This window comes from Pezoporus occidentalis, unplaced genomic scaffold (genome assembly GCF_034315485.1).
Source record: "Pezoporus occidentalis ecotype Australia unplaced genomic scaffold, CSIRO_AGI_Poc_V1 ctg232, whole genome shotgun sequence".
Classification (NCBI taxonomy): Eukaryota; Metazoa; Chordata; class Aves; order Psittaciformes; family Psittacidae; genus Pezoporus; species Pezoporus occidentalis.
The window spans coordinates 787,041-810,426 of NW_026914201.1; the positions used below are offsets into that span (position 1 = coordinate 787,041).

General features: G+C 36.1%; 1 long non-coding RNA gene across 1 annotated transcript; it reads right to left on the reverse strand.

Moving 5' to 3' along the window:
• Nucleotides 1-268: 268 nt before the first annotated feature.
• LOC134165193 (uncharacterized) lies at nt 269-20,107 on the reverse strand. The gene is made up of 3 exons (XR_009965428.1): nt 19,836-20,107; nt 1,539-1,706; nt 269-409 (listed from the first exon to the last, which is right to left on the reverse strand). It is a non-coding gene; the product is annotated as an uncharacterized LOC134165193 (long non-coding RNA).
• Nucleotides 20,108-23,386: the final 3,279 nt, after the last annotated feature.

The window sequence follows — 23,386 nt, forward strand, 5'->3', positions numbered from 1 at the left end:
GTCTTTTCTCATTATTATAATGGATACCATTAGATATTCAATCCTATTCTAAGCTAATTTGCATCAGGCTTAATGTGATTTGGAACCTTTAAGGATTAGGATATATTTGGTTTCTCATTAGTTTCTGACAATCAAAATGTGCAAAAGAAAAGGATTACTATTACTGTATTGGTATATTTAGTGGTTTTCTTTCTAACACCCTTTTTATCTTAAGGGGAAGAATCGAAGCAACTGACTTCTTTATCAAATAAATGAAAACCTACTCCATACTTGGATTTTCTGAGCAAAAGTTATGAAGGCAAAGAAATACCCATTTGGGTCAGTCTTTTAAGTCTTCTATTTCCCTGAGTGCCCAATCTCTGTTGATTTCTTAACCTCAGTGCAATCATTGAGTAGTAGAAGAGATCCTCTGAAAAATGAAAATATGAAAATGATACCCTTTTAAGACTTTTGTTTTCTAGATTTATTTTTTGTTGTTGTTACTGTTGTTCCTTTTTTCTTTTTTTCCTTGTTTCTTTGTTGTTGTGGGTTTTCTTCTCCAGGTGCTTCCTCTGTACTTGTCACTGTTCCAAATGAGTGGAAGAGTGGACAGTGAGTGAGGTCTGAAGTGATCTTTCTCTCAGTTATGTCAGAACATCATGCACTGGGTTCACTTCAACCTAACTGAGAACAAAACTATCCCTAAACATCAAAGTGAGTGACTTGTAAGGTGCTGTTTGTCCTCTTTGGAAGTAATTTCACACCCCACTTTCTCCTGTGTGAAAGAGATTAAGAGAATTCCATTTTTACACGTCATGTCATTGCACTAGTGAGTACCACACTGACTCAGACCTATTCTACTTAAACAAAGTGAGACCCTTTCAGGACTTATTCTATTAGTAACATGCTTTGCATGATTCAGATAAAATGAGTGAATAAAATGTCTCCAGGAGGACCATAATTCTTTAGAACAATTCTTGCAGAGCAGAGGATGACAGAATTATTTTTTCCCTCCTGTATTCGAAGCAACTTGGGTACATTGAGGTATACTTAAACTTTAAAGCTTGATATTAGGGAAGCTATTTACTTTTGTAAAATGAATCAGTTAATGCAGAATACGTTCTTCAAAATGCTAGCAACCCTGATAAAGAACTAAGTTGTTATAATCAGGTAACAGCAACAAAATAAGTAATATCTTAGCTCTTTTCTTTAAATTAGTTTCGTTACTCAGATCTATTGTCTGTGAAGTCTGTACCAGCTAGTAAAGTACAATTCATCTCAAATTAAAATTATGGTTTTCTTTGACAAGACACGACAATGTTCTTTGTCATGCAATGAATTATTTGGATATATTTGTCAGTATAAATTTTCAGGCAACAGTAATAAAGTATTCTATCATTCATTTTATTGCTGAAGAAAATAATATTTTCATATTTCTACTTACGTAGCATTTCCATTACTCCTTAAGAAAGACTCGACAATACTTCAAACTGAGTGTTATTAAAAAACATTCTATTGCTGTTCAGTAAATATATTACTTTCTTTTTTATTGTACTTACCACTCTCCAAAGAAGGACTTGTTTGATTACACTGGTCTGCTCTGGCATAGGAGCAGCCTACTTCAGAAACCTGTCCATACATAAAATTAAGTGGCTTTCCATGAAAGCATGGTGACACTGCAGTCTCACAGCTTACAATATTTCTCCCACTGTCCAGTTCTAGCACCCCTAAAAATGGTCAAAGCAGAGCAGATGTATAATTATATTTTTAATAAGCATGTATTAGTCAACTTGCTATAATTGTAAAACTCTTCTAATTTTTCTTTATATTAAAGTTAATATGACATGCACTTTTACTGTAATTTCTTCTCAGTTCTGATTAGACAAGAAAGTCCCCAGACTATTTTTTCATTGTTCAGTTTTCAAAGGTTTTGATTATAATTAGCAATATATTTAACATTTTAAATTGGGAATATTCTGTGCTGTATAACAGTGCCCATTCAAGCCTCTGAGAAGTCACTATGCTCTGAGCTGAACTTCACCTACAATTCTCCTTCAGGTAACAAAGACAAACATTTGAGTCTGCTGAAGATATAGTATGCAAAACTGATGCCATAATTAAGGCTTCAGAGGTAACATATGTGACCCACAAATTTGATATTGCTGTGTTAGGCATGTGTTTAGGAAGTTGTAACTCATGAATATGAATTTAAATTCCAGTTGGTCTGGAAATATGCAGAATAATATTTTAGATTTGTGGATCTATGGTTTTTTGCTTCATTCTGTTTCATGTTTGTAGCATGGATGGTAAAAGAGTGCTGGAGACTCAGGAAAAAAATGAAAAAGTAAGACTTTTTGTGCTATGCTAATCAATATATTATTTTCTCTGTTGTACCTGTCTTCCTGAAAAATGAGTAGAAAGCAGAGGAAAAATCAGTAAAATTTAAGTTTTGTTCTTGTTCTCCTGCAGGCCAAAATTTAAAATGGATTATCAGTATTCAGTGCTACTATTCACAGTGACTGGGATATTCTCAGTTTTTTTAAAAAAAGGTGCCAAAGCAGCAAAAGTCATGGCCTCAGGACAGTGGTTGGTCCAAGGGAATGTAAATTTAAGTGTTAAAGAACTGTGTTAAGGCTTTGAAACCCAACATCAGATTGCAGTGGCTGTTTCAGCCCTTGTTGATACAGCCATTTATTTGCTCCTTTGTTTTGTTGTAAATCCCCAGTATGGTCGGGCTATATTCCAGCATCCTGGAGGGAATGATGCAGCAAAGCAGAATAGCAAAGGACTTACGTGTTTCTGTTGGATATCCTGTAACACAGTATTTGTATACACTCTTTTGTATAGAGGGTTTTGTCTATTTTAACATAAAGTGCAGCTTTGACTGCTGTGCTTTTTTCTATCTCTTGATTTTTTCTAGGTACTGGCAAAGCTACAAAACAAGTAAGGAAGTATTTAATCCTCCCTGCACATGCATCTTTGATTTTAGACAGGTCCATCACTCTAGACAGGGAGAGATGGTAGCTTCACTTCCAAGTATTACCACCTGTGGCATTAGCAACCTTCTCTTCTTTCCTATCTTTCATAGCTCCTATCACTACCATTTCTTCATAGGTGTCCTGTTCCTATGTCTTTATCCATGCCTTCCAAATTAATCTTTCTTAATGTGCTTCAAAGCAGAACTGTTCCTTCAGACTTTCGTATGTATATTGATTCTTCCTCCAGGACCACAATTTATCCCAGATATATCACCATAGAATAATTTGTTCCTCAGGAGATGATAATAAACAAGGCATTGAGATCAATATCAATTAGCCTCCATTCATAAATGAATAACAAATCAAAAAGCCTTGTAGTATAAACGGAGAATCCATCGAGGACTTCAAGACAATAGAAAAGTTAGGGAAAAAAGTAATACTAATTGACTTTTTTTCATTCTTTTTTTCTCACACCTCTCATTATTGCCTTTTTTTTATGATGTGTGATGATATTTGGAGCCCCTGTTTTCTTGGCTCACATACCCAGAACTTTAGAAACAGAACTGCAGGAGGCACTGGTGCTCAGACAATAACAATTTGGCCTGGATTCAGCAGTAGCAGTCATTTTTTCTCCTTCTTAGTAGCTGGTGAAGTACTGTGTTTTTGACTTTTGGCCTTGGAACAGTGCTGATAACACTGATGGTTTTAGTTACTGCTCAAATGTTTAGTCTGACCAAGGACTTTCTGAGACTTGTGCTCTGCCAGGGAGGAGGGGAAGCTGGGAAGAAGCAGAGACGGAACACCTGACCCAAACTGACCAAAGAGGTATTCCATACCACAGCATGTCATGCCCAGGATGTAACTGAGAGTGACCCAGAAGGGCTAGTGCACTGCTCGGTTGGGCTGGGTATCGACGGGTGGTATTGTATTCTCTTCCCTTGTTAACAATTTCCCTTATCATTATTATTATTGGTGGTAGCAGTAGTGGTTTGTGTTATACCTTAGTTACTGGGCTGTTGCTATCTCAACCTGTGGGAGTTACATTCTTTCAATTCTCCTCCCCATCCCTCCTGGAGTGGGGGGGGAAGAAGAAAAGGGGGGTAGTGAGTGAGCAGGCTGTGTGGGTTACTGACTGCACTTGGGGGGGGGGGGAATAAGGAGGGAGTGAGCGAGCAGGCTGCGTGGGTTACTGACTGCACTTAAACCATGACACAATTCTATTATGCAATATCACTATTCAGATAATGCACCTCACAGAGCTGCAGCTTCTGTAGATATTTTAGATTATTTTTCAGTGCTTGGGTTATGTCTTTTTCTTTTCAGTAAATACCCAAGACATGGGGTCTGCTTCTGTGTTAGGAAAATGCTTAGCACATTTGAGTTCATTAAGTAATAAAAATAACTACAAGTATAGTGCTCTTTTAATGTGTTTTTGGTGATCACACTATTAGCTCTGTAAGAGAGCTCTCTTAGCCTGGTATTCAGAAAATTTTCATCAGCTGTATGAGAAAGGCAGGAAAAGGTTTATCATGATTTGGCAGAAAATGCTTGTTGTAAGAGCAAAGAAAACTTAGTGTTGGAGTCAACACAAAAGATATCTTCACATTTCCTGTAAAAGAAAATATTAAAAATGGTAACATTATTTGGGAGTGCCAGCTTGATCTCCTAAATCTTAGAGTGCACTTCCTTATGGAATGCATTATCAGAGACAAGGGGAAATGTTTAGGATGTGGAGCTCCAGGTATTCTTATGGCGTCACAGCAGTAAATTAATGCCATCAAGAATTGACACTGATATAATCACATATAACTTGCTACTTCAAGTACTGTGCCGATCACCTGCACAGCTTATGGTAAGGATTAAAAAGATGATTCTTCTAGAATCATCATTTAGATAATTTTTTTAGATTCTAAATTAAAATATTAAAAAGATGATTCTTAGTGTTGTGTATTAAAATTTGAGAACTTATGAATATAGGAAGCAGAAAGGTGGTAAAAAACAAAGCCATGTTTCATTGTGGTAATATTACTGAGACATATTTTTAGAGAAAGTATTGTATATTTCATGTCTCTTAGTTAAAGGAAAAAAAGGATTAGAAAAAAATGTATGGAAGAATGAGAGAACAAACAAAAGACTGCACTTTTCAGATAAGAAATATGTGGTACAATAATATAATTGCACATCTGAATACATCTAAAACAAGAAATGGAAGAGAGTAAAATTCTCTCAAACTTACCTGTGTTGACATTGGCAAAAGAAAAAAGAAAAAGACCAGACAAAAATAAATGTCATTCAAGCAACAGTAACAACATAGAACAAATAAACATTCATATCAAGGAGATTGTCTTAAAAAATGGTCTTTCTGCAGGTCAGATTTCTCTGTATTTCAAAGTACAAAGTTAGTTATAATAATTACAACTAATGAGTTGTTAGTTAGGAATCAGATTAAAAATTGGAATAAATACTGCAAAACCCCTAATGTTTCTCTTCTTTGTTGTATAATTTAATAAGCAACCGGAAAAAATAATAACATGCATAGAATTATCTTGGGATTGAATGTGCTATATGAGCTAAAATTCATTCAGTCAAGATTCATTAGAGTTACTTGTTCCTGTATATATTCAGGTACAGTAAAAGTAGAGTATTATTTCAGATTTATTGTGTTACCTTTTTTTTAAGTCATTTTAATTTCTATTTATGACAAAAATGGTCCAGATCTTAGTTACTTACTTATTGCTGAATCTGGTCACTATGCTCTCATTGTTAATGATAAAAAAACCCAAACACTTTATTTATTATTAAAATAGTTTCTAAAATGAAAGTAGAGGAGAAAACGTACTGTTTTCTGAATGGATTCCCATTTTTTTTTTTTCATAGGTTAAGATGAGTGTAATCCAGAATGTTGTCTACATACACTGATTACCATCAAAGAGACAAAACACAAGAGACTACTATCAGACTTGTGTACAGCGGCATAGACCAGTATCTATACTAAAGTAGTTCAGAAAGGTTGCAGTAACAGTGCACTATACACCTGCAGGACACAGGAACTGCTTCTTGTATTTTACCTACCATCAGGATTTAAAATTATAAGGTTAAATTAAAGATGACAATTCTTAAAGTCACACAAAGCTTAATTTCCTATTTTTGGTCTTTTACACATACAATATTGGAGAGCAGGTCCAATTACACTTCACTTTTAGCAAATTAAACTGACTGAAGAAAAGAAGAAAGAAAGAAGATCTTTTGAACTCTGAAAATTTCTTTACTACATAACTGCAGCTGTAATATCATTATATATAGTAACTTACAATAAACAAGAAAAGAGCTGGAAAAAAATCCTTAGTAATAAACTTGCATACTTTATGCAAAGTAAAAGGACACGTTTATGAAAGTGTTAACTTGATATTTTGTGTAGGAATGTACTTTCTAAGATCAGCTTAATGTCTTGTTTAGTCTCTGTGATAGCTGGGGAAGTTTTTAGGATGAAAAATAATTTAAAAAATCTGGGTGATTCATAAATTTGTGAGTTTTTCCATGTCTTTCTTGAGGCTTAGTAGACTGCACAGTTGAACAGCAGACATAATGCACAAACCCGCTTCCTTTTTGAAAGATACTTATGAAAAAGTGCTTGAAATGGGTCTCTAGACAGCTCTGCTACCAAGTAAAACAGGGCCAGAGATTGTTCTGGCTAATTCTCACAACCTGACTGTACCCGCAATGATTAGGAACTAGTTTGGGTCTTTCCTGAGCCTCATGTAATGGTCTTAAGGCATGGTTGCAATTTTTTTTTGTATGTTTTCATTTCTTCTTTTAAGATCCATAAAACCTGAAATGATGTAAATGTGGGAATCATGTAATCTGAGCATAATTTCTGGGATTCTGTAGAGAACAGAGACATGATTAATGGTAGCCCTTTTTATTGTTCCACTGCCCACCAGGGCAATAATTTAATGAACTTTTAGGTTCCTCCTCTGGGATGTTGCATTCTTATGCATAGGGGAGTATCGAAAAGAGCAAAAATATACTGCTAAAGGGCCATGGCTTGGTGAAGTTGCCTAATGTGGTGCAGTTTCATACACACTGCCTGTTGGGATGATCTGCTGCACTTTCCTAAACTGTATTTCACAGAATCACAGAAATCCTTAGGTTGGAAGTGAACCTCTTGAGATCTGGTCTAGTCCAAACACACTGCTCAAGCAGGGTCAGCAAGAGCAGGTTATTCAGGACTGCGTCTAGTCATGTTTTGCATAGCTCCAAGGACTGACAGTCTAAAACTTATCTGGGCAACTTGTGCCAATGTTTGACCACCCCCAAAACTAAAAAAAAAAAAAATAAAAAAAAAAAATTAAATGTTTTCAGATGGAATTACCTTCATTTTTAATTTCTGCTTATTGCTGCTTTTTTCTCAATGAGAAAACTCTGGATGCATCTTCTTTGCACCATGCCTTCGGGTGTTAATATCTCCTGACAAGTCTTCTTTTCTCTTGGACAAAGTCCCAGCTCTCTCAGCCTTTCCTTATAAGACATGCTCCCGGCATCATGGCCCTTTGCTGAAATTGCTTCCTGGTCCTGAGGAGCCTGGAACTGGATGCAGTACTCCAGAGGTGCTGTGATTCCTCTGCTGAGTAGAGAAACCCTCAAACTGCTGGTTATGCTCTTCCTAATGCAGCACAATGTGCTGCTGGCTGCCTTTACCAAGAGAACGCTTTGCTGGCTCATAGTCAACTTTTTGCCAACCAGGACTCCCAGTGCTTTCTTTGCAACCTTGCAAAGAATGGATCTGCTTCTAGCATGTGCTGGTGCCCAGGTCTTCCCTAAAGTGTCCAGGTCTTCCCCAAATCTTCCCCAAGTGCAAGATTTTCCACTTCCACTTGTTGGACTTCATGAGGTTGCTGTCAGTCCATTTCTCCAGCTTTCATGGTCCCTCCAAAACACAGCACAAATATTTTGTCTATCAGCCACTCCTCCCTGTTTTGCATAGTCTGTCTCCCCAAAATGCTAGACCAAAACTATGCCAGGAAATAAGGTAATAGTGAAGCAATATGCATGATCAGATGCTTATGGCTTGAATTCACTCTCCAGCTATCCCTGCCTAATAAAGGTACTGATTTATATTTCCCTGTTAAGAAATAATCACAGTGTATAGTTTATAAGCTACTTTACTGTGCAGTAGAATTTCTTAAAGCTGTAGTACACATACCTAGAGTATACATTTTTTTAACCAGTCAACAGAACACTGAGTTTTCTCTCCACATCCTCCAACCAGTTGCCTCAATTCCCCCAGTTCTATTTTATATTGTTAAAAAACACTAGAGTACTGTTTATTCTGTGTGCTAAAGAGTCAGCTTCTACCATGACTGACACCAAAATTTCCAGTCAAACCCCAATGACTTTAATAAAACCAGCTGGTGAATAACACTGATTTGTAACAGTAGTCAGCTAACAAGGGAATGTGGAACAAATGCTTACAACTGCAAACATGACAGTGAAAGATTGATCAGAAGCAAATGCAAAATCAACCTAGAGATAACAGTGACAGCATTATAGAATCATAGAACCATAGAATCGTCAGGGTTGGAAAGGACCTTAAGATCATCTAGTTCCAACCCCCCTGCCGTGGGCAGGGACACCTTACACTAAATCATATCACCCAAGGCCTCATCCAACCTGGCCTTGAACACTGCCAGGGATAGAGCATTCACAGCCTCCCTGGGCAGCCTATTCCAGTGCCTCACCACCCTAACAGGAAAGAATTTACTTCTTATATCCAACCTAAACTTCCCCTGTTTAAGTTTTAACTCATTACCCCTTGTCCTGTCACTACAGTCCCTAATGAAGAGTCCCTCCCCAGCATCCCTATAGGCCCCCTTCAGATACTGGAAGGCTGCTATGAGGTCTCCACGCAGTCTTCTCTTCTCCAGTCTGAACAGCCCCAACTTCCTCAGCCTGTCTTCATACGGGAGGTGCTCCAGTCCCCTGATCATCCTCGTGGCCCTTCTCTGGACTTGTTCCAACAGTTCCATGTCCTTTTTATGTTGAGGACACCAGAACTGCACACAATACTCCAGGTGAGGTCTCACAAGAGCAGAGTAGAGGGGCAGGATCACTTTTCAGTTTAAACTTGTGAGGTTAAATAACTGATGTACACATTTGTTTATTTGACATCCAGGTAGATGTTTTTCCAAATTAACAGGGTACTTTCATGTTCAATTATCTAAATTGTAGCTAGAATTATTTGCATTAGCAAAAGGGCTATCTTAAAATGGCCAGACTAAAACACATTCTACAAATTAAATATCAAAATCAATATCTAACAATACAATACTTTTGCTTGATAAAAGTCTGTGATACATACAAAGCTTCAAAGGAGCTCACAAAATTTGATTTCCTCTGACTGCTGAGTACTTCTGTACTTCTCTATGCATAATGAAGATGAATATGAAATCTAAAAACCCACACAAAATTAACCAGTAGACACAGAATTAAACACTAGAAGGGAAGCCCTACTTTGGCTGAGATTAATAATGGTCCATAAGCATTTCAATAAGTCAGGAAATGAGCTCGCCTGATGGTTTAAGTGCAGTAAGTTGGATATCTCCACTTGCATGTGTTCGAAAGCCAGGAAGGCACTGATTTATTTTTCCCTGTTAAGAAATAGTCATAGCATATAGTCTAGCTCATATTCCATTGTACAGATAAATATGAAAAAATATCTAATATGACAGGTTAAGAGAAGAAGGGTGATTACACTGAAGTGCAAGACTGGAGAGCACATGAGAAATGACTAGCCCAAGCTTTTGAAGTAAACGATATGAAACAATCTGCAAAGGTTAGTGGCAGCCTGCCATGGAAGCAAGCTTGACTCTCATAAAATATGTAGGCATCAGTTTTATGCTACAAATGCTTGATTAATTTAGATTTATTTATTATACAGGAAGAAAGAACAGAATCAAGCAATAAAAAGTAATAAAAACCCAGAACCTCCACTGTCCTATGCTTTGCACAAACACTGATAAGGTACACATGCCATGAAACTGTGAAAATCACATGTGTTGAAAGCAGTTATTTATGGCACACAGTTGTGGAAATCTGATTCATATTCTGAGCAAGATTCTGATACAGTGAACCCCTGCTTTGTGAGTAATACTGAACCATTGGTTTTAAGCACTCACATATACAAAATTTTGCAGCACCAACACATCATGGTTCCGCATGCTGAAATGAAATGTTAAAATACACTAAAATACAAAGATGATTGTAATAGTTGAAAGACTGAAATTTCACTAACAAAACATAAGATGAACCCTAACACTTTTTTATGACATTGAAGTATTGGAATATGAGAGGTTTGTACAGTTTTAAAGGAAGCTTCATATGAGAGTTTTCTGCATAAATTAGTACTTACAGCATGAGGGAAACTCCAGGTGATGTTATTTGAAAGCACTTTGGATAAAGCTGTCAACTACAGGGCTATGGTATCAAAGAGAGCATTGAAAATGTGCCCAGCCCAAAATGTTGAATTCTTCTCTGTGATAAATAAAGCTTCACATAATGTATGGGATTTTGTAAATATACAGAAAGGTACAAAACCTAGCTCAGGCACATTAACTGGACAAACAGAAAGAAACGTATCAAAACCGAATGAACAGTAACAATGAAAGTCAAATGAAAAATGTGGTGAGAAAAGCAAGAGAAAAATATTTTATATAGCCTTCAAAATGTGTTTTTTCTTCTTTTTATGAAAAGAGAATATATTCTCTGACAAAAGCAATGTAAAGAATGTTGCATTGTTTTGGTTGACTCGAAGTGCCATGCTGTAGAATGGACTGCTCTTTACTTATGAAAATGCAGGAGCCATTCTGAGAGCTGCTTACTGACAAGCACTCAGCATTGTGTTCCACTGACATCATGTTCTTCCATCTCAGGTAAAATTGGAAACACATAAATATTTCTGAACAAAATGTATATCATTTTTTTTCTTTTTCTCCACTTTGGATTTGTTCACAGCTGTATTGTAAAATTATGGGAAATATAATTGAATTTTTTTTAATAGCTTCGTAAATAATAATTTAAAAACTTTCACAGACTTGTATCAAAATTTTCAGTTTGTTGTACTGTTGTGTATTTGGGGTCCTCAAGAGCTGATTTATGTGCTGTGATTTTGCTACAGCAAATGCATTTAAAAAACTTCAGCACATGAAGAATTCCACTTTGGCCACAGAGTTTGCATTTGGAGTTATGGCTGCCTCTGAAAAATACACTGAATGTTTAGAGGACTATTAAATAAACAATATTTTTTTGTGTGTTCAAAAACAACATATGTAGGTTTGTATTTCTAATGAGCAGCTTTAAATAATCAAAACAATAGTACTGTTGCAGTGATGGTCTAAAGATTGTTGCATACAGGTAAAATAGAGTCTCTACATTTTCTATTAAACAACCACACTATATGGAACACAGGTGAGCTTTCAGGTGACATTCATCGCTTTGCCAGGTCATCACTCTGGTTGATTTACCAGAAACACACGTGCTTTTTTGGCCATTCGGATAGTGGCAATACTTCTGAATCTTAACAATTACTCACAGAGACATTTTATGTTCATTTGTTCATGTACAGTAAAAACATTATAGATTTCATTTACTTTACTTGTCTGAACAACAGGATGGGAATGTTTAGCCAGACTTTATATGACTTTTAATTCTAACAAAAGACTCTCCAGAAGTTTTGTATTTCTGCCACAGGGTATGAAAAGGAACTGTAACACTTCAATTGTTTTAGTAAGTTGTTGGAGGACAATCAGCAACAGAATTGTTTTTCATTTATAGTCTGAGTTTACAAGGTACCTGACATATAATACTCAGCAAGAATAAACAGGTATAATTGCCAGTGCTACTTATCCCTAAGAAGAATATTTTTATGAGCAGAAGTTGGGACTGTACCACTCTATGTCTTTCTGCTATGAAAGTGCATAATCTTATATTCTCTGTTTGTTCTTAAAAATGTATATTAATACTTGAATGCATTCATGATCAGGAATAGATTGTCTTTCTCACAGTGATGCCTGCATGCACAGTTAAGGGTGATACAAAAAAGACTAGCATCTGGAAATTTCTTCAAACATGCGCATGAGAGGTTAGTGCCATGCTGCCCTGCTTTTTTTTTTTTTTTAATTAGCTGTACTCACTTTCAAGTTGGAGCACACTTTTTGTTCTATAATTTAGAACTCACCAGAAGCTGTTGAAACCAACGGTCCTTACAGTTTTTATAGGTTCAGTAATTACAGATATTTAGACCCCCCTGTGCCTCTGTAGCCTTGCAATACTAAATTTTTTAATAGAGAGCAGGAAGACAAAACCTCATCCTTTTATACTTAGTGAGTTAACTTTTCTGCTTTGCATGCTATGTCTGGCCAAATGCAATTGAAAGATGCAGAGTTGAAAAGCCAAGTGAAAATGGAGAACGTCAGTCTAGGTCAAAATATTACCCTATGTAATTCAGTTTCAAAGAACATCTATAAGCAGCCATTAAAATTCTAACATCCAAGTCTCAGACAAAATTTGAAGAGGGGAGCAAATGACCAAACATTAATCAGGTCTCTTGACAAAGGTTACAGGAATGGAAAGTGATAATAACTCATCCTTGCTATGGTTTTCACATAATCATCTCATGGCCTACCGAGGTTACTGAGCTGTATGTCATCCTAAAGTGCATGGGTAGGGACTGAACATTATTTTTCTTTTCTAATAGCTCTTCAAGTTTTGGTAGTTTTAACTATATCTTTGTTTTCACAGTTTGTGCCTTGCCGTCTTAAAGCTTCCAATATGAATTGACAGAAAAAAATTAGTTTTCATATTAGCTGAAGCCCTTAAACTAAACCTTATTTTTTCATAGGTCTTGTAGCAGATGGAATTTATTGTTGCATCAGCTTAAGCTAGGCAAGCGTCTTACTGTAATCACTCTTTAACAGCTCGTAGAGAACTATCTTTGAAAAAATGTAGACAAAGTACAGCACACATACAATTATTTATGTTTACTTGTCTTAAGGGGGCAGCAACAGCACACTGCGCACCTTGAGAGCTACATTAGTCTACTCGTGGACAGGATTAAATGCAGCTCTTTATTTAATAGTGGAGCTAAATGGGATCTTGGTGATGTTTGTTGAATCAGGTCTTTATGAAAACAAAGTCCAGTGTTTCAGCCTGATAGTGCTCATTTTTTTGACATTTGTTAGAGGCATAAATAATTTAATAGCATGTGAAGTCTTTGGTATGTGTCACTGTAGTTTAGCTGGACAGGTATAAGGCTGTTGCTGTGAGAAGCAGCCACTTAAGAGTGTTTTCACAAGCATAACTCATCTGGAATTGCTTTCTGCAGTCATTACCAAGGCCTATGTGACATAATATGGAAATAATAGAATGCAAATTTACTCCAGCAACACTCTTTAAAAGACACAAGGTTTCTGTACTTTGACATATTAAATTCTAAATCATCAACACAGTTGATCTAGTATGTTCTGAATCACTCTTACATTCTCCTGAAGAATGACATTACTAACCCTTTGCTTGCTTTCTGAAGGTGGTATCTGAACATCTGAACGAGTTAACAGTTGTCCCTCAGGTTTCTTTATTGCTGTATCTTCTCAACTCCATATTTCATCAATGTATCAAGTCACAAATGTCTATTTCTACCCACGTAAAAGGTTATGAATGAAATACACATAAAATATGTCAAATGTGTTTATGGGAGAATAAGTGTTTTATTTAGTGTTTTCTCAAAAGCAGTTCTGTAAGTGGCTTTGTCTGCAAAATCTTCAGATGTGTTTAAATGTACATACCTGTTACTTGGTAAAGATTTGCAAGACTGAAACTGCGGAGAAATAGATCTAGAGAAAATAACACCCAGATAGATATATCTCTGCATGTGATGCTGAGAAAAGAAGTAACTGATAGTATAACTAGTTTTCTTCTTCAGAATATTTAGTTCTATTCATCAAATATGCATTATATGCAAATAATGAAGCAGAAGGTAATAACTGTGTTGTCTAAAATTTACTGAGTAATCACTCGATAATGTGACAGAATGATCAATGGCAGTTACATTAGAATGGCCACTTATTGTAAAAAATCTGTTGAAAGGCATTTTTTTTGTTGTAAAGAGGCAGTTACCAAATTACTGTGAATATCAGATAAATATAACACCATTCACTGTGACTATCAATGGCCCAGAAGGGGGCAATTTTCTTTCTGTAATTTTCTGTTTATGTATGTAGTTATTCTGTGCAATTGCATATCACATGCTGTTGTCATCTTCATGTATAAAAGCAAAACTATTGTGTCCTGAATAATCTTGATTTTTACAACAATCAGAACAGTGAAGCAAAAGAGAGCAAAGTGTATATGACATAAGTACTTCACATATTTTGTCTGTCAAATGATATATCCGTTTTGTCTTTGGAACGGGCAGCTGCGCCTGCAGGTTCACACACATGAGAAAAAATATTAAAAAAAAAATATAAAGCTACTTTGTTTTCCCACTGAGAATAAAAACATTGGTGCCTTCCAATACGACATTGTGGTAGTGCAAGACAAAGAAAGCAATTGTAAGAAAAAGGATTTTCCTGTATTAGATACTCTGGATCCCATCTTTGCTGTGTGAACCTACTGTACTTCCACAACACAATAGTCAGCTTGCTTTATTTTAGAGAAAAGGTGAGAAAGAGTGTGTTCCTGAGAGGTACAGTGTGCCACCTATGGTGTAAAGAGCATTATTTATACTCACTGTCTGAAACAAGTTTTCAAAATCTTCTTATCCCACAGAACTGAAAGCTAATCTGTAGGAAAATACAGTCAAATTAGGCTGTCTGACCACATATTGGGCACATATTCTAGGCACATAGAACCCATTGGTACAAGAAGCTCTGCAAAGTGAATAAAAACTAAGGAAGATACGATATAAAGATCACAAAAATGTAAACTAAGAAACCCAGGAATCCTACTGAAGATATTTCATCATTTTGATAGTAATAGGGATAAAGTTTTGAAGTTGTTCGTCTTTACACACACATATATTTTTTGCATATTCTCTCTACATGCATATAAGACAACAAATGACAGTATAAGAATACTCCGTTCTTTGCCATCTTTGTCTCTTTGCTCCCTCTATTTTGCATTGTGTTTAAGACTACATGTGCACCCTTCCACATGCCTTAATATGCTTCAGATCACCACCTCACATAGCTGTTCTCCTTCTTGACATAATCATTTATTGGATAGGAAATGCTAAATGGTATCTGATTATGATTATCATTTAATGATTCTATAATTCCAAGATCTCTGATTTTTAAAGATTAACTTTCTTATTTGAAGTGGAGCTAGAGTTAAGACTATGTGGTCCCCTTCCTTTGTATTCTATCATCATAAAGAATTTAGGTTCCTTTACAGTTGTATGTAATTCTGAAACACCAGGGTTTTTAGTGTGAATATTAAACAACCCGTCTCCTTGTGAATTATTTCACATGCTTAGTTTACGTGATTTCTTGCTTGTTAAAGTAACTTACTACTCTGTAGTGAGCCAGACAATGTGCTGAATACTGTAGCTAACACTCAGTCGTGGGGGCTGTGGTGTTGCCCTGCTGTGGGATGTGTGGCAGCACAGGAAAACAGCAGCAAGCACTAAAGCATGGCCACTGGGCTTCCTCCACTCCTGGAGGTTCAGTGCAGCGTGCGAAGCCACTGTACTTCCTATTCTGGGCGTTTCCACTCATGTGATGGAACTTCTGCAGGCTAACGTATAGATGCAGCTACAGCTGGGATTTCTTATTGGTGTCACAGAATTTTGTGTAGCATACATTTTTGAGTATCTGTTGTATGCACGTATAGTAATTCCTATGCCTGTGGAGATACATACATAGATTCAGATGACACAAAGTCAGCCCTTGGTTTGTCATATTACTCTGCTATAAGTCATCTGTATTCATGCAGAGCATTGATGTCTGTCATGTTCTTCAGTGAAATCAAACTAGATTATGTTGGGGGATGGGGTCCGAAAGACAATATGTACATTGCATATTGATTTCATGGTAGCCCTTGTCCATTTGTCAGTTTTGAATGTTGATGAGATTCCTTCTGGATTTCAGAAATCATTTTCCGAGCACACAGTCTTCATAGCATTGAGATGATAACACTTTGGCTAGTACTATGCATTAAACTAGGTTGATCATGGGAGCCTGTAACAAAAAGTGTCGGCCTTTCTTCTGATAATTTCTACTTGTGTTAATTGTCATATTGTTCTTTTTAAAAATAAATTATTAATAAAATATTGGAAAATTTACAAATTCCTTCCATCCTTAAACTGGGAAAGAAGTACCATGATGTGATGTTTTAGCAGATGCAGATTACCAAGACAAAAATATATCAGGGACCTATTAAGTGATTAGGTCAACTTAAGATGCAATACGTGATTGTATGGTAGAAAGAGGGGAGAAGGCAGAGATAAAGCAGAGATGAAGCAGAGCTACTTGTTAATTTTACCAAGTAATGTACAGGTTATTATATTTTGCACTTATAATGAATACAGAGGAAATTTGTGTTAAATACAGTAAGCACAGAGATCTTGAACAAGACGTCTGTGGAAAACTTAAACTGTCCTTGTAGGCCTGGTGCCTGGAGATGCTGAACAGAGGATAGTCTCTCCTATTGCTATCTAACTTAGTTCATTTATAACCCTTATATCCTATAAGAAATTTAACTCTGTGTTCTCTGACCTGGGGAAAGAAACCACAAAACCAGTACCAACGAAAAGGTGTTTACTTTAGTGTAAACATGTTTTTATTTATCATGAAAATCATATATGGTATTTGGTAATGAGATAAAAGATATATAAAGGTATGTTCATAGTAGTAAATCTGGTGGTTTCAGTCTGATCATCCACTGCTTCTGATATTGATGGTGATCAGAAAATACTGCTCCAAGCTTCTTTTATCCTTCCAGTTCAGATGATCTCAGTGCACTGTTTGATCTACAGCTCTCTATTCTACAAAGAGCGGTTGACTCAGGAAAACAGGATGTCTTAGGGCTGGCCTTAGGCACTAGAAAGTGGGCAGCTACTTGAGTGCCTGGGGGCCAAAAAGGGCCTATAGTACCAATGCTTGTGGAAACATTGAGCAATAATTAATGTAAAAATTCTTACCCTGAAGACACCATTCACTATTGCTAGTGAGAAAGGAGTTAGAACGCACTGGGGACTGAGGTGGGAGGGATGAAAAAGACACTTGTTTTAACTAACCACAGCCTTCTATAAACCCCTTTGTCTCAAAAAATAGCATGTTGTTTTCCTAAGGATTTTGTCCTTATCCTCAGGTGAGGATTTGATTGTGACTACCGTGCTGAGAAGATCTGAGATGTCTTTCAAGCTTAGAAATCTACATGAGAAATTTTAAAGCACTCTAAATGTAGCTCTCAGAATTTGCATCTGCATGAGTAAGAGATGGTTAATTTTTTTGCAGGTTGTTTTATGTTTGTTTTTCTTTTAGGGGGGTGGCTGCATACTTTTTTATTTTCAAATGCAGGTAGATTGCCTTTCGCTTCTATTTTTTAATGTGGATAATACGGCTCTAAAAACAATTCCTTAAAACAAAATCTGTGTCTCCAAGTACAGTATATGTAACAATAGCAATGTTTATGCTGCAAGAGACTACAAAATTCTTCTGAATCATTTCTAGAAATTAGGCTGGGCAATAATGGAACATATGAAATGTCAAGGTGACAGAATGGGGCTGTGCAAAGAATGCACTCCCTCAAATAAAAAAAGCCTTGCAGACAGCTGATCAAAACAATAAAGCATATGAAATTGTCCAGGAGACTGCCAGGACACCTGAGATATGCACAGAGGAAGGATGACTTAACAGTAAAATAAATACAACTCTCTTTTACTTTAGAAGTTTTGACAGTCTGTGTTATAGGGGATGTCAAAGAGTCTAGGGGGAAATGGTCAACTTCAGGAAGGTCACAGAGTTAAAGTGCCTACCATGCCTATTCAGCACAGTGGCATTTATCAAAGCACATGGCGTTCTCCTACAGCAAGCAAAGCCTTCATGGTCATCAGGAGAAATCTGTTTTTTTTTTTTGGTTTCCTGCAGGCTCTCGCTTTTTGGTGCCAGGAAGGGCATCTGCAGAAGCTGGCTAATGAAGTTGGCAAACCATGGGAAGTGCCAAAGAGAGTGATTTATCTCCTTCTAACCCATTTACAATAGATCTGTGCCCAAATGTTTGTAGTAAAAAGGTCAGTATAATGAAATGTTGACATTTTTTTTAATAGCTTTTGTTAAAAGAAGAAAAATTGCAGATCCAAACTGAGACATGTAAGAATCAAGAATGCAAAACCACAGTGAATCATACCTTTTTCTTCGTCAAAGCACTAGTCAATTTTTTTGAAAATCCAAACATCTTTGGCTGCAGTTTAGCTTCAGGGTTTTTTTTCCTTATAGAACATAATGGCAATAGTATGAAATATTTTCTACTTTTTTCCCTATTATTAGTTTTACTTTAAAGTAATAGCCAACACAACAACATGATAGAAAGTGTGGTTTAATTTGGGATAGTTTGACTTCTTATTTGTAAGCAGCTTTGCAGGAATGCTCAATACGTGTGCTATGGTTATTTAATAATTTATCACTTCGCAGGATTTAGCTTTATGCATTAGGAATAAATCTATGACAAAAGTTTGAAAATAAGAGCTTTTATTACATTAACAGGATGGAAGCTAACATACACAAGCTTTCAGGGTCTAATTATATTACCCCTCCTCTGATTTTCACCAGATGTTGAATTTGAGACTACCAGTAAAGTGAGTGGGATATTCTATAGACGCCAGGAGAGAATTTGTAAGATCTTAAACTTGTGCAAAGAAGTCTGTAAATCACCACAAACAGTGAGAATAATAAACCAAATAATATTTTCTCGAGGACATTTCCTGTCGTATGGATTGTGAGCCCAGGGGGCTTCAGCCATACAAACATTAGTGTATTAAAATTCTGCTTTTCACCCAGATAAAATCCATATACCTGTGGAGCAGTTGCTGTTTCTGAACAGTTAGTGAAGGTGCTGTCATGTTTTCCTTTCCTTCCGCCCAAGCCCTGTGTAAGCAAACAAACAATCTCTGAGGAATGTGGATTTATTCTGTGGCTCTCCACAGAGAGAAAATATTGAAATACGTCTTAAAGGGTCAAAAAGGTTGGCAATTTCTGTTTCACTAGCAATTTTTGTTATGTTAGGAAGATACTTCTTGAAAAGAAATAGTTACTCCTCTGTTCATCTGTTTTCATGACAGAGAAGGGTACTGAAATGTAAATGCAAAGCTGTAATATCAGAAGGACAAAAATAATTTGAATTGTACAGACAGACAAGCTGCATTTTTTGCTGTTTCATAAAAACAAAACTGTACATGCTGAGAGGAATGTGAACTTCTGGTTTCCTCTCTACAATCTAAAAGTGTGAAAAGGCAATATGAAACTGACAGTAAATTCATGTTGTACTAGCAACAGAAACTGTTCACTAGAACTTGTATGGGTTACCTTTCAAATCACAAATGAGGAAAAATATACTGTGATTTTTGCCTGTAAGCTCCAAAACAATCATCAGACAAGGAGAGAAAGCACAGCTCAGCATCTGGCTCATCATACAACTCAATGGCTGTTTTAGGAACATCATCCAATAATTTGATTTCACTCATCCTACATTTTTTTTTATATTGACAGTAATTTTGCTAGTATTCTGCTTATAATGTGTGTAATTCAAGATAAAGTTACTATCTATAATTGAAAAGGACTCATTCTTCATAATGCAATGTATGGAATAATAGAAAAAGGAAGAAATTACCTAAAAGAAAAATAGAAGAACTTCAGTTAGGTAAACTTACATCAGGTGTTTGAATAACATCTGTCAAAAGCAAATTAAAATATTAAGAAAGATAAAAACAAAGGTCTTGGTAAAAGTTTTGAGGTTTGTAAAGCTGTGTCATACATTACAAAGAATTGCAATTCGTGCTGCAAAATTCATGGTAGAGATCGCGTATCTACCACAAAGTAAGACAACTATCTATCTACGATAATATCTAGGATTATTACCAGAGCAAGAAAAAGCGCGTACTTCAATAGTTCATTATCAAAAGTATTATGATCAACGGAGGAAGTCAGGAGATGGCATACTCTAAAAAAATGTTCTACAGCTACTGGATGTGTTGCCTCAAAAGAAGCATCAGCTCTGCTGTCCGTGTGCTTCACAGGTGGTTTACACATGTGTGAGAGTTGATCTATTTGGGATGTCTGTGCATGTGCAGAAATAATTCTTCATAGTCTGTGTAGGTGTGTGGTACTTCCAAGAAACTTTGAATCTATTTAGGTTATAATACCAACCATCTGTTTACCAGATACAGGTCCAATTTATAAGTCCTCCCAGCAGACCTACAGATTTCCAAGCTCACTTCACTTGTACTAGCTTCTGCAAGTACAAATATTTCCAGTTGGAAAAAAGAAAGCAGAAGAAAACAATCCTTTACAAAAAGTATATGTCTACATGAGGAGTATGAGAAATAGAGACTATTTCTTCCTATTTCATTATATCAGATTAAGCTGGACCCCTAAAGTGATCTTTCTTTTTGTCTCTAATACTCTCACAGTAAATAGTAAAGTAGGTATCTTGTCTTTGAATGGCAAAAGTTAATTCCGTTTGCATGCTTAGCATAGTTTACACTACACTATGAATTGTTTCTGCAGCTTTTCCAAAGATACTGATGCAAAAACATGTGTACACAGTTTTTACTGACAAAGGGTGTATATGGCAAATATATTGTTAAGGAAAAAATAGGAATTACTTATCTAAGTCACTTTAGTTTAAAATGACATGTTTGTTTCTTATTGAAATGTTCTTGAATACATATTTCTGATCAGCAATACACCTTCAGAAAACAGCAGTCATCTTCAACTCATAATGTTTTACCTTATCCCATTGAGAAAACTCAGAAACCATTCAAGGCCATCAAATTTATAGGAAACACAAAAACTTACACTTAGATGTGAGTGTTGCTCTGGAGACTGTTTTCTGTTCATCTAGAATTCTTTCTGATAGCTGGCATTTCATTTAAGGTCAACTTTTTCATAAGTGGCCGCAACTTGTACAGTTTTCATTTTGTGGACTCCTTATTTAGGCCCAAGTCTGAAATTTCAGGAGGGTCTGAGTGACTGCAGCAGCTGATGTCAGTAGTACAGTGCTCTGATGGTGTAAGGTAGTATATAATATATGAAGTGCCCAAAGGCTAACCTTTGTGCTATGTCCAAATACACCACTAACAGCTGTGTAAATGCAGCAGTATAATTATAGATGTGTCTATACTCATGCTGAAAGCTGCTCCTGTACACCCCAGAATATCATTCAGCAATATTTCATGGACGGTAGGCAAACCAGTGAAGACTATTTCACAAAAAGACTTAAGGCAAAGCACTATGTATATGATATGTAAGCACTCTATGATATGCATAGATCCCAGCTGTAGGTTTCCTGGATTGGGCAGTGTGCCAATGTCATAGTTGAGCCTGTGATTGCTCCAAGGTTAAACAATGTAGGTATAGTTTGCATGTACAACAGGAAGCATGCCAGGAGCTGTGAAGGTAAATTAATTAATACTTCTTATATTTTCTCTAATTAATAATACCTGCACTCATGTACTTTATTGAGGGATTTTATAGAAAAACTATTTAGGAAACTGATATGACACAGTACGGTTATAAATATGCCAAGGGCCATACAGAATGAAGGTGATAAATCATTGCAATAAGAGTTCATTAAGTGAACACTGAATACTGAATGAGGCAAGGAAAAATATTATGTAATTATGAAATTAAAGATTGTATTGTTGTGTATTTACACATGGACTCTATTAATGTTTCTGCAACAACTGCCAGCTATTGTCCACCATGACCACATCTAAAAGGGTTATTTTCAGTTAATTTGGAGGGTGAAACTATACTCTGCAATGTACTTGGAAAATTATTTTTTACAAATAAATACAAATGTAATCAGGATACAAAAATCCTCCTGCACTCTTCCCATTTTATGATAGCATATTCTTTGTGGTTTTAAAGATCAAGTGCCCACCAGTGACACTGGGAGAAATCCTGGAGGTGCCTATAAGATTGGAGTGTTAGAGATCACTGAATACTTAGGCAAGCTAAATAAGACTTTTGATTTCCCTCTGTCTTTACAAGTTTGCTCTATAGTGCAAAGGAAAAGTTTGGTAACTTTAGAACCTGGCCCAGCTCTAAAACTCTCCATAAATTTTTACTACATCCAAGCTTCATGTCCAGAACTACCATATCACCTTTTCAGGTTGTTTGGCCTTTGTCATCTCCTCTCTGCTAACACTGTGACAAGCAGGTCAACTCCACATTAGAATTTCTTGTGCAGACTGAGTTAATTCTAGATAGTTCCCTGAACCAAAAATTTAAGGTCCACCAGTCAATTAAATCAAGGGTTGGATTGAGAAGGATTGTTCTCTGTTCACTATGACAGATGTCCTTGTTTTAAGAGTGGCAGTAAGTAGTACAAATTGCCTTCAACCTCCATCCTCTGTCAAACTGATTTTGCAGATTTTTTGTCCTTTAGTAAGATGCTTTCCCTCTGAAAACCAGATCATACTCTAACCAGATAGTGATATTTGATTGAACTATAAATCTATTAAAGTAAGTGTCACTCAGGATTATCTGGAGGTTAATTAGAGAAGTACATCCAGAGATTTTTTTGCTGTTGTTCATAATGAAAGAAACTTTCCTAAGGGGTTAAGTCCATTAGATTCAAGATCACATTTCCAGTCTGCCCTGGAAATAACCCTGACTTTTCACACTCTGAGGTAAGTATTTTTTTTATTCAGGAATGTAAACAAATAAATGAGGTTATAAATAATAACTTGCTGCCTGACTGATCCAGATTTTCATTTGTATGGTTTGGTACAGCCAATTTCAGAAAAATTTGATTTATACAGTCACTGGCGAGTCATGGTTTTATTTGTTGTGACTGATAAAGATACTGAGCTAAAAGTAAATATGCATTGGACATATTTTATTGATTGGAGAGATCATTTGTGTTTTGGAAAAATTTCAACAAACAGCATTTCACTTGTATGAACTAGAGAAGAGAAATTTGCTTTTCCCGCTTTTCTGTCAACTAGTATCAATTGCTAAAAACAAATTTTGTTATTTCAGTTACACTGATGTAAATTTAAGCTGAAGTCAGACCAGTTTCTGTAAATTTTTACCAAGTAACCAGGAGACATTTTTTTTCAGATAGATGGCACAGATGCAAAACTCGTAGTATATCAAAATGCAATATCAGTACTACTATTACTCCAGTTGCTTCTGAACATTGCAGGAGCTGCA